The following is a 20,112-nucleotide window of genomic DNA, read 5'->3' as shown; positions in this document are numbered from 1 at the left end:
TCGATTTGATTTTGGGGTGTGATTTCATCAATAAAACTGAGTTAGTCTTGGGTTATTCTGGGCACACCTTCTTCTTTAAGTTCACTCCTGTGGAGAAGTTGGGTTTCTGTGAGTGTGCTAAACATACTGTGCACCCAAATGCCGGCATCCTGGCTGTTGACGCTGTGCCTAATGAGTTCGATCTCGCCCATCTCTCCCCACATCAGGCCTCTCAGTTACAGGATTTGCTATAGAGGTTTCCTGAGCTTCTTTGTGATAGGTTCGGGGTTACTAATGTTCTTAATTATCACATCCGTCTATCTGACGATATTCCTGTTAGGCAGTCCCCATATCGCCTCTCACCCCCTAAGGTGAAAATACTGAGAGCTAAAATATCCAAAATGCTTGAGCAAGGGGTTATTTGGCCTTCGACATCTGCCTATGCTTCCCCCATATTCCTTTTCCCTAAGGATCAGGGTGGGATTTTAGGCCTGTTGTGTTGACTATCAGCGTCTGAATGCTAAGGTTGTCCTCGAGTCTGTTCCTCTACCTGATTTTCATAACTCCTTTACTTGGTTTGCCGGTGCTAATTGGTTTACTGTCCTTGATTTTAACCAAGCCTGTTATCAGGTTCCCTTAGCTGAAGAATGTAAACATGCTACTGCATTTTGTACTGATTGGAATCTGTTTGAGTTTAACAGGGTTCCCTTTGGTTTGGCTACCAGTGCACACGTTCTTACTCCTTTGCTCGATAATATCTTTGGCTCTCAGCACTATGGGACTCAACGTCTGAGGTCATTAGTCCCCTAGAACTTAGAACTAGTTAAACCTAACTAACCTAAAGACATCACACACATCCATGCCCGAGGCAGGATTCGAACCTGCGACCGTAGCGGTCTCGCGGTTCCAGATTGCAGCGCCCATAGCCGCGCGGCCACTTCGGCCGGCAATATCCTTGGGGACTTGAAGTTTGTCTGTGTGTATAATTATTTGGACGATTTAATCATTTATAGCAGTTCGTTTCAGGACTATTTGGATCATATCCAGCAAGTATTTTTGAGGTTGCAGGGATCCGGGTTAACTGTTAAATCCAGTAAATTGACGATAGCGAGGCAGCAGGTGTCCTTCTTAGGTCACCTAGTATCAGGACAGAGACCTGCCCAAGAGGCCACGTTTTAGCACATTAAGGCAGCTATAGCCAACCGTCCCATTCTCGGAGTACCGGACTCTGATAAAAGGTTTATTGTCCAAAGTGACACACATCTAATGCGGTATCTCAGCTGTCCTCCTCCAGGAGTTCGAAGGTCAGAGGCAACCATTAGCGCACGAATCTCTTCGGTTAACCAGTGCGGAACTTAAATATTCCGTCTACGAATGTGAGGCACTGGCTATTTTGTTCGTGCTGGAGAAGTATCGTTTTTACTTTGAGCATCGGGTATTTCAGATAAAAACCGACAATCAGGCATTGAGCTGGGTGTTAACCAGGCCACGTAAAACTGTTTATATCGCCAGGTGGGCAGTACGCATTTCTGCATTTCAATTTGAAGTTAAACACGCAAAAGGCACTGAAAATGTCCATGAGGATGTCCTCAGCCGGATGTTCACTGAATCTACACCTAGTGAGGGCACTCGGAAACAGAGGGAGCCAGTCTTAGTTGTGTCGTGTTAGGTCATATTCCTCTTTTATTTGATGATGTTGGTCAGCATCAGGATCAGATCCCTACTTGGGCACCCGTTAAGCAACGCCTGTTGGCTGGGGAACTGTTGGATTAGTACGTTATTAAGAAGGGCATTTTCTGTAAAAGCAGTTCAAGATCTGTTTGCCAGCAGCTCTGGTGCACCTGGTTTTTCATTATTTTAATCATTCGTTGGTTATTGGGCACTTCGGAACTTATAAGAACTTGCAAAAAATTAAGGGCATTTGACTTGGCCTTCCATGGACCGTCACGTGAGAGAGACAGTATCTCGATGTCGGTTGTGTAATGTGCCCAAACCTAAGAATGCTCTTCAACAGGGTCCGTTGAGTTCAGAGCGCAAATCCGGTCCTATGCACAAATTCTATATCGATTATGTAGGGCCCTTGCCTCGTACTGAGAGAGGACATTGGTACATTTTGGTTATTATTGATGCGTTTTCGAGATTTACCTGGCTAGTTCCGAGCCGTAATGCGGCTGCTACCACCACTATTTCGCATTTAACTAATGTTTTCAGTGTTTTTGGACCCCCTAAACAAATCGTTATTGATAATCCGCCTGCCTTCCTTTCGGCTCCCTTCAAGGCCTTCTGTTTTCGAACGGTGTCCAGCATGTCACTACCACGCCGTATTATCCGCAGAGATCTTTTGCAGAGTGGGTCAATCGAAATCATCCGTATTGATTATTTACCATCACAAGACGCCCAACAAGTGGGCTTCTAGTCTTCCTTGGCTTAGTTTTGCTTTCAATACCGCCAATCACGAGACCTTGAAAGCTACTCCGGCCTCCTTGATCCCTTCCTGTCCTGTTAATTTCCCTCTTTCGACCTTGTGCGGAATTCAAGATCTAATTCCGGCGGATATTAGCCCTCATGTCGTCAAGGAGAACTGGAATCGTGCCAGACATAATATAACAAATAAGCTGAATGTTACAATCATAACCGGCGAGGCTTTAGGGGAAGGCCAGGAGATCAGGTCCGTAATTTTCCCGGGAGGCAGGCGCCTGTCGGAAATCTTAGTAAATTCAATCCCCGTTTTTTGGGCCCTTGCATAATACTTGCGTATTTTAGGCACGGTTAATCTTCTGGTTAAGGATAACAACACCGGTAAACAGTACCAGGTCCACCTTAGCCAAGTTAAATTTCGTTAGCCCAATTGCTGAGTTACCCCCCCCCCCCCCCCCAAGTTGGTGTTTGAGGAGGGGGGGCGGGGAGCCGTGGCCAGCTCGCGTTCATGCCATTTGTTCTTTGGCATTTTGTCGCAATCGAGTGGCGTCTTATTTCTCCCTAAGTTACTATCATAACGAATTCCTGACTTGCTTCGGTCAGTGGCAGCAGCAGCGCTTATCGATACTAGTACTGCTGTACCATCTTTGGTGTGACGGCTATATTTCCGTGTGGTGGTGTGTGTGGCAGTTGGTCGGTTGGGACAGAGCAGCGAGGAAGTCTCCACAGCGTGCGGTCAGTCCGGAACCACTGGCGTCGTGCACGTGCGGTCGCATTGTGAGGCGCTGCCTGCGAGAGCTACAAAGTTCGTGGCCCACCGAACCTGGACACTGAAGTTGAGTGGTCAGCTAACCTGTCATGAAACCTCAACTGCTGTGATATCTCTTGCTTCCTGCATCGTTCTGGCTAGCAGCAACGTATGGTGTGTTTGAGTCGGCGAAATTTTGCAGCCGTCTTCCTGTACGGTCTTTAACTATTAAATTGGTTGTTACTTATTAGTGAAGTGCACCAGCGGTATTTTCTGCCTTTTGGCCATTAACGCCCCAGTTACCTGTCCTGATCGTTGGCGTAGTTCTCCAGCAGTGTGTTTTCCTCGCCATGTTGATGCTGTTCGGCATGTTAGATGCCAATTTTGAAGACGTAATGCGGCTGGAATCTTCGTCCTCGGCTGATATTTTCCGTTGTCGTACCGTTGGTCAGGCGGAAGGGAATTGATTAGGTTGTTGGTCGGTCCTTCAGCCGTCCCAGGCTCTGGTTGCCATCCGATTATTTAACCTTACTCTTGGCTGCCTGTCTCACCTCACCTTATGTTACAGCTACCACCTCAGGCCGACCCTTGGGACACTGCTCAGCACCACTGTTATGTTGGTTTTAGATTGTGGCTTTCATTTTAGTCTGATGTACTGTGGGAGGCCTTCAGCCGTCTATTAACTTAGTTTTTTTAATTTTAAAATAAGGCCTTCAGACGACTTAAATTAAAATTTGAAGATTGATTCGTTTAAAAACTAAATTTTGAAAGTTTGTTCTATCTGAAACTCTTGTTATCCAGGCCTTAAGTCCTGAGTTGTTCAATGTCCAGTGTGTGGCCTTCAGCTGAGCTTTTACGTGAAATATTTTTAAGATAAGGCCTTCAGCCAACTTAAATTAAAGTTGAAGATTGATTTGTTGAATAATTAAAATTTTGAAAGTTTGTTCTATCTGAAATTCTTGTTATCCAGGACCTAAGTCTTGAGTTTTTCAATGTCCAGTGTCTGACCTTCAGCCGAGCTTTTACGTGAAATATTTTTGAGATAAGGCCTTCAGGCGTCTTAAACTAAAATTTTGAATATGCCTATCTTTGCATATACTGCAGCTTGCACTACTGATTTCTCTGCATTACAATGTGTTCGCGGCTCGGCGCGGAGTTCCTGACGCATCTCTTTTCCGTTGTTAGACCGCAACATGTTTACAGAACTATAGAGGTTGCCTTCATTTTCCTCCCTGACCACTAACGGTAGGCATAGGGTGGTCATGTCTAGTTTAACTGACTGGACGGGCCTGCTCTGTGCTAATGTGATAGTGAGCGTTCCCTTGCGATAGCCCCCAGCTTTCATTATGTTGATTAGTCGACTGGTTGGCCCATCTGTCCGAATTTTGCCTACTCGCTTTAGGCTGCTGATAAGCCTGACTATTGTGTTGTATGGCTTCTCCTCGTCTCTTTCGGTTACTGTTTTGATTGTTGTCGGCATACACGTTTCCTCGGGAATTCGCCCATGCCTGGTTAGTCGATAGTTGATTATAGCCACTACTATTTACACTGATACCATTCTGGTAATCATTTCTTTTCTTATTTCCATTGCTATTCCCAGCTTTTTGTGGAGAATAATTCTCTTTATTAGAACTCACGTTCCTTCTATTCTCACGTATCAAGTCAAGCGAGTCTACAATCGCCAAAAATCTTTCCAGATCATCCTCTGGAACGTTGGCCAACTGTTCGCGTGCTGGAATGGGCAGCTTTGGCTTTAGTATGTGTAATATCTCCCTCGTTGACATACGCTTGTCCCAGTGTCTTGTTTTGCTTCTGTAACTTTCAAAATACTTACGCATACTGCCTAGCTTGGGATTATACATCGTCGAGTTATGCAATTCCTGACTAGGTACTCTAGTACTTAGTCAGGAATACTTTTTCAAATTCGTCAAGCATCTTACAGCTATCAGATGTTTCCATAGCCCATAATGCTGCTTCGCCAGTAACAGGCGACGTGGCGAATTTTACAAAGTGCGTTCAAAAAGTTTTGCACAGTCATCTCCTTTTTTTTTATTTTTTGTCGGAAGAGAATAAAATTTTTTGTGAACATACTTGGAACATTTAGCTATACAATGTAGCCTCCATCAGCTGTGACGCATCTGGCCTAACGTTCTTTCCATGACGTAAATGCACTTTGGTAAAATTCTGGGGACTGACTTTTACACCATCGCTTGACACAGGAAATAACGTCTTTCTCACTATCAAATGTTTTACCGCGCAGGTGGGCCTTCAGACAACCAAAGAGCTAAAAATCAGTCGAAGCCAAGTCCAGACTGTAGAGAGGATGAGGAACAATTTTCTAACCCATTATCCTGATTTTCTCCTACATCATAAGGGTTGTATGGGGTCTGGCATTGTCATGGTGTAGTCTGATGAGCTGACCCTGAAGCTGTGGTCTGTGGGTCTTTATGGCACGTCACAGCTTGTCCAATGACAAACAGTAACGGTTCCGGTTCATTGTGGAGCCAGGTTCTAAAAAGTCAATGAAAATAACATCACACTGATCCCAGAAGAAGGGGGTCATTACCTTTCGGCATGTTGTTCGTGAAAGTCTTGGTTCCATCTTCCGAGGGGAATGACGCTACTCCATGGATTGTGTTTTTCTCTCAGGTTCGGACAAAAACGATCATGTTTCATCCTGGGTAATAGCGCTGTCAAAACACTCTTCAGTAAAGGTCTTGATGAGACCCTCGCACACATTCTTCCTCATCCTTTTCATTTCTTTGTCAATAATCTAGGCACCCAACGTGCACAGATTTTTCTGTACCCTAGTGACTGTATCAGTGATACCACACTACCCAATGAGAAACTAGTGATTTCAGGAAGCTGTCGTGTTGTCACACATTTGTCATTTTGGATGATTTGATCAATGGTCTCCTTATTCACATCACTCACTACCGTCGATGGTCTACCGCATCGTGGATTGTCCGGTAGAGAGAAATCACCTTCTTTAAGCCTCTGCAAGCACCGCTAGATACTGCTGCGATGCACTGTGTCCTCCTCACAAACAGGGAGCAACTTCCTGTGCATCGATGTGGCAGAGTCATCGCCCGTCTTGAAGAGGAACTCCATCACCGACCGATGTCGCAACCTGGCATCTACTTCACAGTTCATTATGGCTCATCTGTAAATAAAAGAAAATACTTTTATACGCCAACTTATAGCTAAATGTTCAAGTATGTTCACAAAAAATTCCATTCTCCTCCTGCAAAAAATAAAAAAATAGAGACGATTATGCAAAACTTTTTGAACGCCCTTTGTATTTTTTGTCGCTCTGTGCACACTTTCTTTTCCGTAAGGTCAGAAACTGCCTATGCCTTAGTAGGCTTTCTTGAAGTTTAATTTCTGCGTAAGTCGGTTTCTCTTCCGCACCTGCCATACTTACGCCCTGTCACGATTGGGTAACTATTCGACTGCGAGAGAGCTGTCAGCACATCACAATTCTCGTTACCGTACTGCCTACGCTCCGGAATCGTTTCTTGCAAAGTATTCTGCACAATCGAGTCTCTACGTTCCAGCTTAGCAATTCTCTCGTTTACTCCACTGAGGGATGTCCTCAGTGAGTGCCTGTTGGACTTGGATTAATTCCTCAAGCAAACTTTCGACAGGTTTGCCGCTAGCTGCTAGTGCTTCTCTAGCGACACTTTCTACAACGTTATTTAATTCCGTAACAACGTGTTCACGTGTTTCCTCATCTTTTTGTTGTAACCACTTGGTTACTTCACTTTCGATTTTTCTGCTTGGGTTTTGAGACACTGATGTAATTGCTCAGTTAGTTCGGGTGATAACTGCTCCAACCTTCCAGCAGCAAAACAAATGGTTCGCCGGCCGGAGTGGCCGAGCGGTTCTAGGCGCTACAGTCTGGAACCGCGCGTCCGCTACGGTCGCAGGTTCGAATCCTGCCTCGGGCATGGATGTGTATGATGTCCTTAGGTTAGTTAGGTTTAAGTAGTTCTAAGTTCTACGGGACTGATGACCTCAGAAGTTAAGCCCCATAGTGCTCAGAGCCACTTGAACCATTTTGGAACAAATGGTTCAAATGGCTCTGAGCACTATGCGACTTAACATCTAAGGTCATCAGTCCCCTAGAAAGAACTACTTAAACCTGATTAACCTAAGGACATCACACACATCCATGCCCGAGGCAGGATTCGAACCTGCGACCGTAGCGGTCACGCGGTTCCAGACTGAAGCGCCTAGAACCGCTCGGCCACAACGGACGGCCCTTGCAGTAGCATCTTCTACTTTAGTGCTTAGATCGTTTTGGTTATCTTGGCACTTTTTTAACTGATCAGTAACTTTTTAACCATCTCTGGAACGCTACTGTAAGCCTCTTTCATGGCTTGATTTCGCTTTTAATTGGATCTAACTGATCATTCAAGTTCTTAATTAAAGTTTTATCTCGTTTCGCTAAAATTTTAGTTAGCTGAGTAGTCATATATTGGTTTCTCTCTCTGAGCTGTTCATGTAGAACCTTGTCTCTCTCTCTCTCTCTCTTTCTCTCACCGTATACTTCAGTTAATCTGGGCTAGCAAAATCTTCTACTTCTCCGGCGGACTCTTATCTCTTTCTTCCTGTTGTTCTGCGAACCTTTTCAGAGACAGATTAATAAAATCACCCCCCTCCGCCCTCCGGTATACTGGTTGGTGATATATTTGTTAGGCTAGACTCGGATTGACCTCAGCAGAGGTAGAAGCTTCTGTATTTGCAGGATTACCTAATACACCCATTTCTGGTTCCGAAATTATCCAGCGTTCCGTTTCGGTTTCCAGTACTATTTGTTGTATGTTAGATTCTGCCATAGCTTCGCTCTCAACTGGCTGCTCGGTTGTAGTGTCGACTGACTCAGAATCGGAGTATTCAGTCCCTTTCCTGATCTGCAGCCTGGTTCTTGCTCGATTCACGTTACAAATTAATATACAATTTTCAGAGGTACAGGTAAGCGACAACTTTCCAGGTATATTGTTACCAGCAGTTATTTCGGTAAAATCTATCACAACACCAGATGCAGAAAAAATTTTGTTACAATTTCACGCGCATACAGCACCCGTCGCTGTATGAAACACAATACAGAAAATAAATATTCCCTGACACACCCTAGCCCTTTGCGCCTTGGAGTATCAAGCGGAAAATAGGACCCACTCACACAAAGTAGTAAAACAACGCACAGTGGTGCTCCCACCTTGTATACAGTCTGCAATAGGTCCAGGGCTACTCTTGTGATTTTTGCTCGCAATACACAGCGTATGCGAACGAAGTTATATTACAGCCACAAGTTGTACATAACATGAAAGGAAAGCCAATCTTGAATTAATACACACACAAATACAATAAGATGACAATAAAAACAAAATAAAATTACACTAACTTATACTATGATTGTATTATTCAAACGAGCCGCTGAGTACCATTACCTCCTTTCTCCGTAATTATTGTGGTGTTGAATTAATTTAATTATTCCGTATAAGTCAGTGCACATTGCTACGTTCGATTTGAAATATGCGCGCAGGCGTCAGTCGCAACCTGCAGTGCTGATAATGTAACGTGGCAGTTCAAATTCTGCATATTGTTTTTGACACACCACGTGTATTTTCAGCGCGAGTAAATGCGTCTTAAATATAAGTAGCGTGACTTAATCTCAATACGCAGGCAAAAAGCTATTTATTATTAGCGGAAATGTTACGCTCTCTGTCAATGAATGACAATTTAACGTAACGTGCAACTAACCCAGCATTAAGATGGTTTCTTTTCCCGGCAAATTAATTTAATTTTACACACAAAGCATGAATGGTACAAACACCTGCGTATTTTAAAATCATTGCGAAGAATTTCTTAAAACTGTATTTCTGTAAGAATTAACTTTTTATCCTGTGAATTAACTCAAAATATTTTAAATCAGAGGTGAAGACTCACCAGTCGAAGCGAGGTGGGCAATCGACAGCAGTATTATTATTATTGTTATCATTAAATAAATTACACATGGAGGGAGAGGTATTTATGAAAGGAAACACAAGATAGTAGTATGTCTATGTTCGTTCTGGAACACTTTGAAGACGTATACAGGGTTTTACAAAAAGGTACAGCCAAACTTTCAGGACACATTCCTCACACACAAAGAAAGAAAATATGTTATGTGGACATGTGTCCGGAAACGCTTACTTTCCATGTTAGAGCTCATTTGATTACTTCTTTTCAAATCACATTAATCATGGAATGGAAACACACAGCAACAGAACGCACCAGCGTGACTTCAAACACTTTGTTAGAGGAAATGTTCAAAATGTCCTCCGTTAGCGAGGATACATGCATCCACCCTCCGTCGCATGGAATCCCTGATGCGCTGATGCAGCCCTGGAGAATGGCGTATTGTATCACAGCCGTCCACAATACGAGCACGAAGAGTCTCTACATTTGGTACTGGGGTTGCGTAGACAAGAGCTTTCAAATGCACCCATAAATGAAAGTCAAGAGGGTTGAGGTCAGGAGAGCGTAGAGGCCATGGAATTGGTCCGCATCTACCAATCCATCGGTCACCGAATCTGTTGTTGAGAAGCGTACGAACACTTCGACTGAAATGTGCAGGAGCTCCATCGTGCATGAACCACATGTTGCGTCGTACTTGTAAAGGCACATGTTCTATCAGCACAGGTAGAGTATCCCGTATGAAATCATGATAACGTGCTCCATTGAGCGTAGGTGGAAGAACATGGGGCACAATCAAGACATCACCAACAATGCCTGCCCAAACGTTCACAGAAAATCTGTGTTGATGACGTGATTGCACAATTGCGTGCGGATTCTCGTCAGCCCACACATGTTGATTGTGAAAATTTACAATTTGATCACGTTGGAATGAAGCCTCATCCGTAAAGAAAACACTTGCACTGAACTGAGGATTGACACATTGTTGGATGAACCATTCGCAGAAGCGTACCCGTGGAGGTCAATCAGCTGCTGATAGTGCCTGCACACGCTGTACATGGTACGGAAAAAACTGGTTCTTCCGTAGCACTATCCATACTGTGATGTGGTCAACGTTACCTTGTACAGCAGCAACTTCTCTGACGCTGACATTAGCGTTATCGTCAACTGCACGAAGAATTGCCTCGTCCATTGCAGGTGTCCTCGTCGTTCTAGGTCTTCCACAGTCGCGAGTCATAGGCTGGAATGTTCCGTGCTCCCTAAGACGCCGATCAATTGCTTCGAACGTCTTCCTGTCTGGACACCTTCGTCCTGGAAATCTGTCTCGATACAAACGTACCGCGCCATGTCTATTGGCACGTGCTAATTCATACATCAAATGGGCATCTGCCAACTCCGCATTTGTAAACATTACACTGACTGCAAAACCACGTTCGTGATGAATAGTAACCTGTTGATGCTACGTACTGAGGCGCTTGATGCTAGTACTGTAGAGCAATGAGTCGCATGTCAACACAAGCACCTAAGTCAACATTACCTTCCTTCAATTGGGTCAACTGGCGGTGAATCGAGGAAGTACAGTACATACTAACGAAACTAAAATGAGCTCTAACATGGAAATTAAGCGTTTCCGGACACATGTCCACATAACGTCTTTTCTTTATTTGTGTGTGAGGAATGTTTCCTGAAAGTTTGGCCGTACCTTTTTGTAACACCCTGTATATATAAAGCTATTACGCGTACGCTACGGCACCGTACCCATCTGAGTCATCGTCCTCTGGCCGTTGCGCAAGGTAGGGACAGCCGTCCAGATGAGTCGGTTACGTACACACACACACATACACACACGCACACACACACACACACACACACACACACACACACACACACACACAGAGAGAGAGAGAGAGAGAGAGAGAGAGAGAGAGAGAGAGAGAGAGAGACAGACAGACAGACAGACAGACATATATATACCCACAATGTTTACAATTACAGTTTTCTTTGTGAACAAATATACTTTGATTTGTTTCTTTAAAGGTCTATAAAGGATAAGAGAAATAAAAGAGGAAAACACAAAAATAGCTTCAAGCAAGAATGTTCATTTACTCAGTTGATATTGTTGTTGTGGTCTTCAGTCCAGAGGTTGGTTTGATGCAGCTCTCCATGCTACTCTGTCCTGAGCAAGCCACTTCATCTCCCAGTACCTACTGCAACCTGCATCCTTCTGAATCTGCTTAGTGTATTCACCTCTTGGTTTCCCTCTACGAGTTTTACCCTCCACTCTGCCCTCCAATACTAAATTGGTGATCCCTTGATGCCTCAGAACATGTCCTACCAACCGATCCCTTCTTCTGGTCAAGTTGTGCCACAAACTTCTCTTCTCCCCAATCCTATTCAATATTTCCTCATTAGTTATGTGGTCTACCCATCTAATCCTCAGCATTCTTCTGTAGCACCACATTTCGAAAGCTTCTATTCTCTTCTTGTCCAAACTATTTATCGTCCATGTTTCACTTCCATACATGGCTACACTCCATACAAATACTTTCAGAAATGACTTCCTGACACTTAAATCTATACTCGATGTTAACAAATTCCTCTTCTTCAGAAACGCTTTCCTTGCCATTGCCAGTCTACATTTTATATCCTCTCTACTTCGACCATCATCAGTTATTTTGCTCCCCAAATAGCAAAACTCATTTACTACTTTAAGTGTCTCATTTCCAAATCTAATTCCCTCAGCATCACCCGACTTAATTCGACTACATTCCATTATCCTCGTTTTGCTTTTGTTGATGTTCATCTTATATCCTCTTTTCAAGACACTGTCCATTCCGTTCAACTGCTCTTCCAAATCCTTTGCTATTTCTGACAGAATTACAATGTCATCGGCGAACCTCAAAGTTTTTATTTCTTCTCCATGGATTTTAATACCTACTCCGAATTTTTCTTTTGTTTCCTTTACTGCTTGCTCAATATACAGATTGAATAACATCGGGGAGAGACTACAACCCTGTCTTACTCCCTTCCCAACCACAGCTTCCCTTTCATGTCCCTCGACTCTTATAACTGCCATCTGGTTTCTGTACAAATTGTAAATAGCCTGCCACTCCCTGTATTTTACCCCTGCCACCTTTAGAGTTTGAAAGTGAGTATTCCAGTCAATATTGTCAAAAGCTTTTTCTACGTCTACAAATGCTAGAAACGTAGGTTTGGCTTTCCTTAATCTTTCTTCTAAGATAAGTCGTAAGGTCAGTATTGCTTCACGGAATCCAAACTGATCTTCCCCGAGGTCGGCTTCTACTAGTTTTTCCATTCGACTGTAAAGAATTCGTGTTAGTATTTTGCAGCTGTGGCTTATTAAACTGACTGTTCGGTAATTTTCACATCTGTTAACAGCTGCTTTCTTCGGGATTGGAATTACTACAGTCTTCTTGAAGTCTGAGGGTATTTCGCCTGTTTCATACATCTTGCTCACCAGATGGTAGAGTTTTGTCAGGACTGGCTCTCCCAAGGCCGTCAGTAGTTCCAATGGAATGTTGTCTACTCCCGGGGTCTTGTTTCGACTCATGTCTTTCAGAGCTCTGTCAAACTCTTCACGCAGTATCGTATCTCCCATTTCATCTTCATCTACATCCTCTTCCATTTCCATAATATTGTCCTCAAGTACATCGCCCTTGTATAGACCCTCTATATACTCCTTCCACCTTTCTGCTTTCCCTTCTTTGCTTAGAACTGGGTTTCCATCTGAGCTCTTGATATTCATACAAGTGCTTCTCTTTTCTCCAAAGGTCTCTTTAATTTTCCTGTAGGCAGTATCTATCTTACCTCTAGTGAGACAAGCCTCTACATCCTTACATTTGTCCTCTAGCCATCCCTGCTTAGCCATTTTGCACTTCCTGTCGATATCATTTTTGAGACGTTTGTATTCCTTTTTGCCTGCTTCATTTACTGCATTTTTATATTTTCTCCTTTCATCAATTAAATTCAATATTTCTTCTGTTACCCAAGGATTTCTACTAGTCCTCGTCTTTTTACCTACTTGATCCTCTGCTGCCTTCACTACTTCATCCCTCAAAGCTACCCATTCTTCTTCTACTGTATTTCTTTTCCCCATTCCTGTCAACTGTTCCCTTATGCTCTCTCTGAAACTCTGTACAACGTCTGGTTCTTTCAGTTTATCCAGGTCCCATCTCCTTAAATTCCCACCTTTTTGCAGTTTCTTCAGTTTTAATCTACAGGTCATAACCAATAGATTGTGGTCAGAGTCCACATCTGCCCCTGGCAATGTCTTACAATTTAAAACCTGGTTCCTAAATCTCTGTCTTACCATTATATAATCTATCTGATACCTTTTAGTATCTCCAGGGTTCTTCCATGTATACAACCTTCTTTCGTGGTTCTTAAACCAAGTGTTAGCCATGATTATGTTGTGCTCTGTGCAAAATTCTACCAGGCGGCTTCCTCTTTCATTTCTTAGCCTCAATCCATATTCACCTACTACGTTTCCTTCTCTCTCTCTTCCTACACTCGAATTCCAGTCACCCATGACTATTAAATTTTCATCTCCCTTCACTACCTGAATAATTTCTTTTATCTCATTATACATTTCATCAATTTCTTCATCATCTGCGGAGCTAGTTGGCATATAAACTTGTATTACTGTAGTAGGCGTGGGCGTCGTGTCTATTTGGCCACAATAATGCGTTCACTATGCTGTTTGTAGTAGCTTACCCGCATTCCTATTTCCCTATTCATTATTAAGCCAACTCCTGCATTACCCCTATTTGATTTTGTGTTTATAACCCTGTATTCACCAGACCAAAAGTCTTGTTCCTCCTGCCACCGAACTATACTAATTCCCACTATATCTAACTTTAACCTATCCATTTCCCTTTTTAAATTTTCTAACCTACCTGCCCGATTAAGGGATCTGACATTCCACGCTCCGATCCGTAGAACACCAGTTTTCTTTCTCCTGATAACGACGTCCTCTTCAGTAGTCCCCGCCCGGAGATCCGAATGGGGGACTATTTTACCTTCGGAATATTTTACCCAAGAGGATGCCAGCATCATTTAATCATACAGTAAAGCTGCATGCCCTCGGGAAAAATTACGGCTGTAGTTTCCCCTTGCTTTCAGCCGTTCGCAGTACCAGAACAGCAAGGCCATTTTGGTTAGTGTTACAAGGCGAGATCAGTCAATCATCCAGACCGTTGCCCCTGCAATTACTGAAAAGGCTGCTGCCCCTCTTCAGGAACCACACGTTTGTCTGGCCTCTCAACAGATAGCCCTCCGTTGTGGTTGCAGCTAAGGTACGGCTATCTGTATCGTTGAGGCACGCAAGCCTCCCCACCAACGGCAAGGTCCATGGTTCATGGGGGGAGGGTTGCTTTAAATACAGATATAATTATCAAAGTTTACACGATAACGACCATTATTTAATTCATCATCTTTGCAAATAACAAGAAAATTGTGGACATTCCATGCTCGTTTAGACATTTCGAGAAGTTCATTGAATGTCGTGTCAGGATTAACGTGATGCTTTAAATTACGATTATCTTGCTTAAAGAGAACAATAACGTTAGCATTGTCTCTCATTAACTGCTGTATGCCTGGCACAAATAGAAACTGTCTATACCGTAATGGCGACCCATCGAAAAGTAAGCTTTCAGTGATCTTGTTTGTCACAGGCAATGTCGTCGAAAATAAAAATTGAAAGTGGTCGGGCTTGAACTGGTGGTATTACATCTTCCATACTGGAAAATGTGAAGTAGCCAATACCATGTAGGTTTTTAAAAATTTGTTCCAAATATTTATATTTGTATGGTTGTAGCGATTTGGAAAATATGTAGACGTTTTTAAATTTGAGACCATTTTCCACAATTGGAAGGACCTGTAATAATACATCTAATCGTATCAGGAAATACATGATCACCTTGCCTGCGATCTTGCCTTTGTAGTTCATTTCTGTGTTCAGAAATAGGTTTGATAGGAAGTTGAAGTGCATGTTTCCTGAATTGCATCTTTAACTACACTAAGGACTCTTCATATCTTACAATTACAATTATAATAGAGCACTCTAGGTGACAAGGTTAGCACTCGAGCAATGATTGTGGTTATCTCAGGCTTAAAATTTTTTGTCAGAGGCGGGATTCGAACCCTCGCTCCCTCTCGCGGAAAGCAAGGCTTAAATTTAGCGCCTTTTTTTTTTTTTTTTAAAGGAAGAGTAGAGTGGTCAGTTACGAGCAGGTGGAGACAAGGCGAGCAGGGGTCGAAACCCGAGGCCTGGCCGCGATGCATCCCCCTCCCATCCCTGAATCACTCCCTCAAAGTAGCTTTTTGATTTATTTATATTTTGTTATTTTTTATTTTATGTTATTATTTTTTATCAGGAACAGGGTAAATGAACAAAATATCTTCATTGGTACAAGTTTAAATACAACAGAAATGCCATCCTTCCGGAGGAAATAACACGAGACATTACACTCGTACAAGGCGAGCAATCTTTTTGTTTATTAACAACGTATAGAAAAAGAGAATAATAACACTGATGTAAGCTAAGAGGTGTGAAGCAAGACAGTGGAGTGGGGGAAATACCAGCGTGTTCTGGTATAGTGCATAAAAGTAAGGAGGCGCGTGTCCATGCGCCTATTCCACTGTGGGTTATAATACAGAAAGTAGCGCGGAGAGTCTCAGATGTCAGCAGAGGGGGGGGGGGGGGGGGGGGGAGTGCTGTCGGCGTGTGGCCCCATCCATCTGAGCGGGTGTGACGTAAAGATCGCGTGTAGGTAATTGGCGAAGAAGGCGCGGTAGCGCGGTCGGTGCTCGACTTCACTCACTGTGGGCGGTTTGTAAGTACTGCCAGAAACCAAGACGTGATTTGTCGTCATTATTATACATGTAGGTGATCGTCCATCCCTTGACCCATACAGTCGCATGATTTTTGGTGGCGGGGAAATAAGTATCCTCAGGATGGATAAAAGTCCATGGGTCAATCGAGTTCGGCGGAATGCGAAGGTAACAGGCAACGAACTGTCCAGACGTCACTGGTGGCAGTGCAAGTCAGTTGGTGGACATCGTCATCCATGAGGTGGCAAATGGAACAGAGTGGAGAGTTCGTTAGTCCGATGGCGTGAACACGTTGATTTGTTGCGAATTTTCCACTTGCGACTTGGTACCATGTTGCCCTGAAGTTGGAGGGAAGGAAAGGCTGGTGGTTATGACGCCAAACCGTGGTCCACCGCTTGAACGGATGTCTGAGTTTCGATATTGTTGCTGAATATGGAACGAAGCAGTGGGGTGTAAAAATCTATAGGTCGAGGAGAACGTGTGGTTGGTAAGTTGTGTGGGCATAACTGAAGTCGACGATGAAAACAGAAATGTGCGTCTGATGGTACTTGATGTGTCCGACTGGTACTGGGGGCGTTATGGTTGCGGGCACAAGAATTTCTAGCAAGCTGCGCGTAAGGGAGGTGACCCCGTGCCACTGCTTGTGCATGGTGGACATGTGCAATGACGCCGCTCGGAGGCGCACATTGGAAAGGCCAAGGCTTCCCGCTCGCGGGGGAAGGGTGAGCGTGTCGTAGCGGGTCTTGAAGAGCGTACCGACCGTAAGAAAGTATCCGAAAGCAGCCTGGAGGCTGCGTCCAATAGTTGATGGCAGCGGGAGGACCTGTGCAATGTGGACCATTCTGGACGCAACATGTTGATTGAGGTATTGAACACGTTGTAAAAAATCGAGTCGGCGGAGAAGATTGTATCACACCGTCGTGCGGATAGTTTGGAGTGCACCCCGAAAATTGATGGCAGCGGAGCGGCGCACGGTGGAGGTGAAAATGATACCAAGGTATCGTAGTTTTTGCACACACGAGAAAAGTGTTAAGTCGTCGTATGAGAGGCCGCGTCCAATGGACATTGCCGTGGATTTTGTCACATTCATATCACTGCCAGCTGCAGTTCCGTACGTTGGTATCAAATCAAGTACCATTTGTGTTTCACTCCGTGAGCGGACCGTGAGGAGGAGGTCGTTCGCATACGCACGACATCGAAAACTGTGCTGTCGCAAAGTGAGACCAGAAAGGCGGCTCGTCAGACTCCCGATGATTGGCTCCAGGATTATGCCATACAGTAGGGTCGAAAGCGGGCAACTTTGCCTTACGGAACGCCGGATCGCCACTGGTCCCGCAACACGGCCATTAACCTGAATCAACGATTCGGTGGAGCCGTACAGGCGCCGAATGACATCGATAAAGGCTGATAGAAAACCCATGCGGTTCATTACTGAGAACAGAAAACGATGCCGCACCTTGTCGAATGCGCTGTCAAAATCGATGGCAACCACAGCGGCGCGGAGTCTGCACGCCGCTGCCAGTGCAATTAAATCGCGACATTCTCCTGTGGCTGTTTGTATATTAACTGAACCACCCGGAGTTGTCTGTTCCGGGGATAGAATGCTAGACAGGACCTTGCGGCATCTCGTCACCAGTAGGCGTGTAAAAATTTTATAGTCTGCCTTACGCAGAGTCGGGGGACGGTAATGTGCTGTCGTCACACCCAGTGTCCGTTTGTGGATGGGTATAATAATTCCAGTGACAAAGGACGGCGGTACGGCGTTCAGCATCGTCATTAGTTCATGAAACATCGTCGTCCACAATGACGCCATCAGTGTGAGGAAAGCGCGATAAAATTCTATCGGCAATCCGTCGACACGAGGTGACGTATTCAGAGCACCTTTGTTGATCGCATCGTGGACTTCATCGCGCGTAATTGGCTCCATCAGCTCGTCCGCTTCGTCGCTGGCGAGGGTGCGAGATACGTGTGGTAACACAGACTCCTCAGCGTGGTTGTCGGTAGTCTCCTCCTGGTACATTGTACGGTAGTGGTCTACAAAGGCGCGACAGGCGTATATCTCGGTGATGAGTCGTTGTCGTCGATGTTTCCTATCGGAGGCGATATGATGCATGGTAGGGTGTTCTTGTTCCGCCGAATCTTGACATCGGGTTTGCACCATAGCCCCGTGCAGTCTACGGCGTGTCAACGTTACAATTTGCGCCTTAATCCTGCTGCGTTCCCTCTGGGTGTCGGGGGTGGGCGGCTGGGCGTCCAGGTCGCGGAGAACAGCGTAGAAATAGTCGGTAGTGTGCCGGCGCCACGTAGCAACTTCCTTGCCATACTGAATCAAAGTACGTCGAATGGTAGGTTTGGCACATTCCAGCCACCAGGTCAAGGTCGTGCGGTACTTGGGTAAGCGACGTTCACAGGTGGCCCATATCTCGGTAACACGTTGAAGACATTCGGGATCATGAAGATGGGAGGTGTTTAGCTTCCACGGTGCACGACTACGCCAGATCACTTGCTGGGGGAGGAGAATATAGCAGATGTAGGCCCAGTAGTCCGAAAAGGCCAAGGGCCAAAGTTCTGCACCTCGGACTGCAGGGGTGAGATCCCGAGAGACGTAAATCCTATCAAGGCGGCTCGCGGTAAGAATAAGAGGAGGACAAAAAAGCGTGGTGGTTCCCTTCCTAACCGCATCAACTACCAGTCGAACTTCGTATACCTGGATACTCCTACTGTGGTCCTGGCACAAAGTTAGAGAAAAGACTCAATAGAGTTGATGCCGGTGTCAATCCACTAGATGCGGCGTGTAAAGAACACGACATAGCTTATGCAACTCATCCAGACAGTTTACCTGACAGACATCGAGCAGACAGAATTCTGGCCAGAAAAGCGTGGAGCAGAGTAAAAGAAAGAGACGCTAATTTGAAGGAAAAATTAGCTGCCCTAGCAGCGGCTGGAGCAATGAAAGCTAAAGTTAAAATGGGAATGAGTTTGAAGAAAAGTTCAGGACGAAAGAAAGGTGGTAATACACTGAACAAAGTAATTGCAAAAATTAGAAGTGGTCTTAAGTACTTGAAGCCTGCTGCTAATCTGATGACCGTTGTGAAAGGGGCTCGTTAAATTGCTTCACAGGTTGCTCCAACGAAAGCTATGGGAAAATTACTGGACAGAGGACGTGTAATACTTGTTCCCAAAACAGGTGGAATAATACCTCTAATTCGAATATTTGTTGCTCAATCAGCGCTTGGAGGACTAGCCGGTGGCGCTGCCGGAATAGCTAAAGCTGTAAATGATGCAAAAAGTGCTCGGAAAGAGTTACCTGAGATGCAAAGGCATAATCAAGTACTCGAGGCGATTGCCTTGCGTGAAGGGAAAGGTCTATATATAGGACCATATAAGAAAAATGGTTTAGGACTGTATCTAACAAGTGTAAATGAAACGAAAAAGAAAGTTTCGTAAGCAACATTCCTACAAGACCGCTTACCAACATTTATTTATATCACTATGCTGAAAAGATAAAGATGGCTCACTTTACAGGTGTCTTTATGAGAGACACTTTACCTTCTAGACCTAACAGATATGAGTGTGCTAATGTTAATCTTCAGACATGATAAACCTGGTTCACATTAGGTAGCTTAAAAAAAAAAAAAAAAAAAAAGTTAATATTGCCTACTATTTCGATAGCTTTGGTAATTAACCACCTCCTCCAGAAATAGTAAGATATTTGAAAAATTGTCTAATACAATATAATTATAATACGTTTCAATCATTTAACAGTCAGGGATGTGGTCATTTGTGTTTAAAGTTTCTGATTGCTAAAATAAAATAACCCATCTTGCAATTGATAGTTTCAGTCTCACAATGGACATAGAGCACGGCGTAACGTTAAGCTTGACAGGCAAAGAATCGTATCTAACTACGGTCTTCAATGCTGCATTAAATTTATCATAACAAGTTTACGAAATTGCTCTACTAAAACTCTTTATGTACAATTCCATTCCAAACATTTCATCGGCAAATAATTTCTACTTCTACAACTACATAGGTGATCTAAAAATTTTGGATAAAGTTAGCTTGAAGCATGGAACATATGAACTCGATGATATTTTTGCAGTGTTGTCAAGAGAAATTGCTGCATACAGTTTGAAAAATGACAACGACAATTC

This window comes from Schistocerca piceifrons, chromosome 2, assembly GCF_021461385.2.
Source record: "Schistocerca piceifrons isolate TAMUIC-IGC-003096 chromosome 2, iqSchPice1.1, whole genome shotgun sequence".
Classification (NCBI taxonomy): Eukaryota; Metazoa; Arthropoda; class Insecta; order Orthoptera; family Acrididae; genus Schistocerca; species Schistocerca piceifrons.
Note: the sequence above shows the minus strand (reverse complement) of the source record.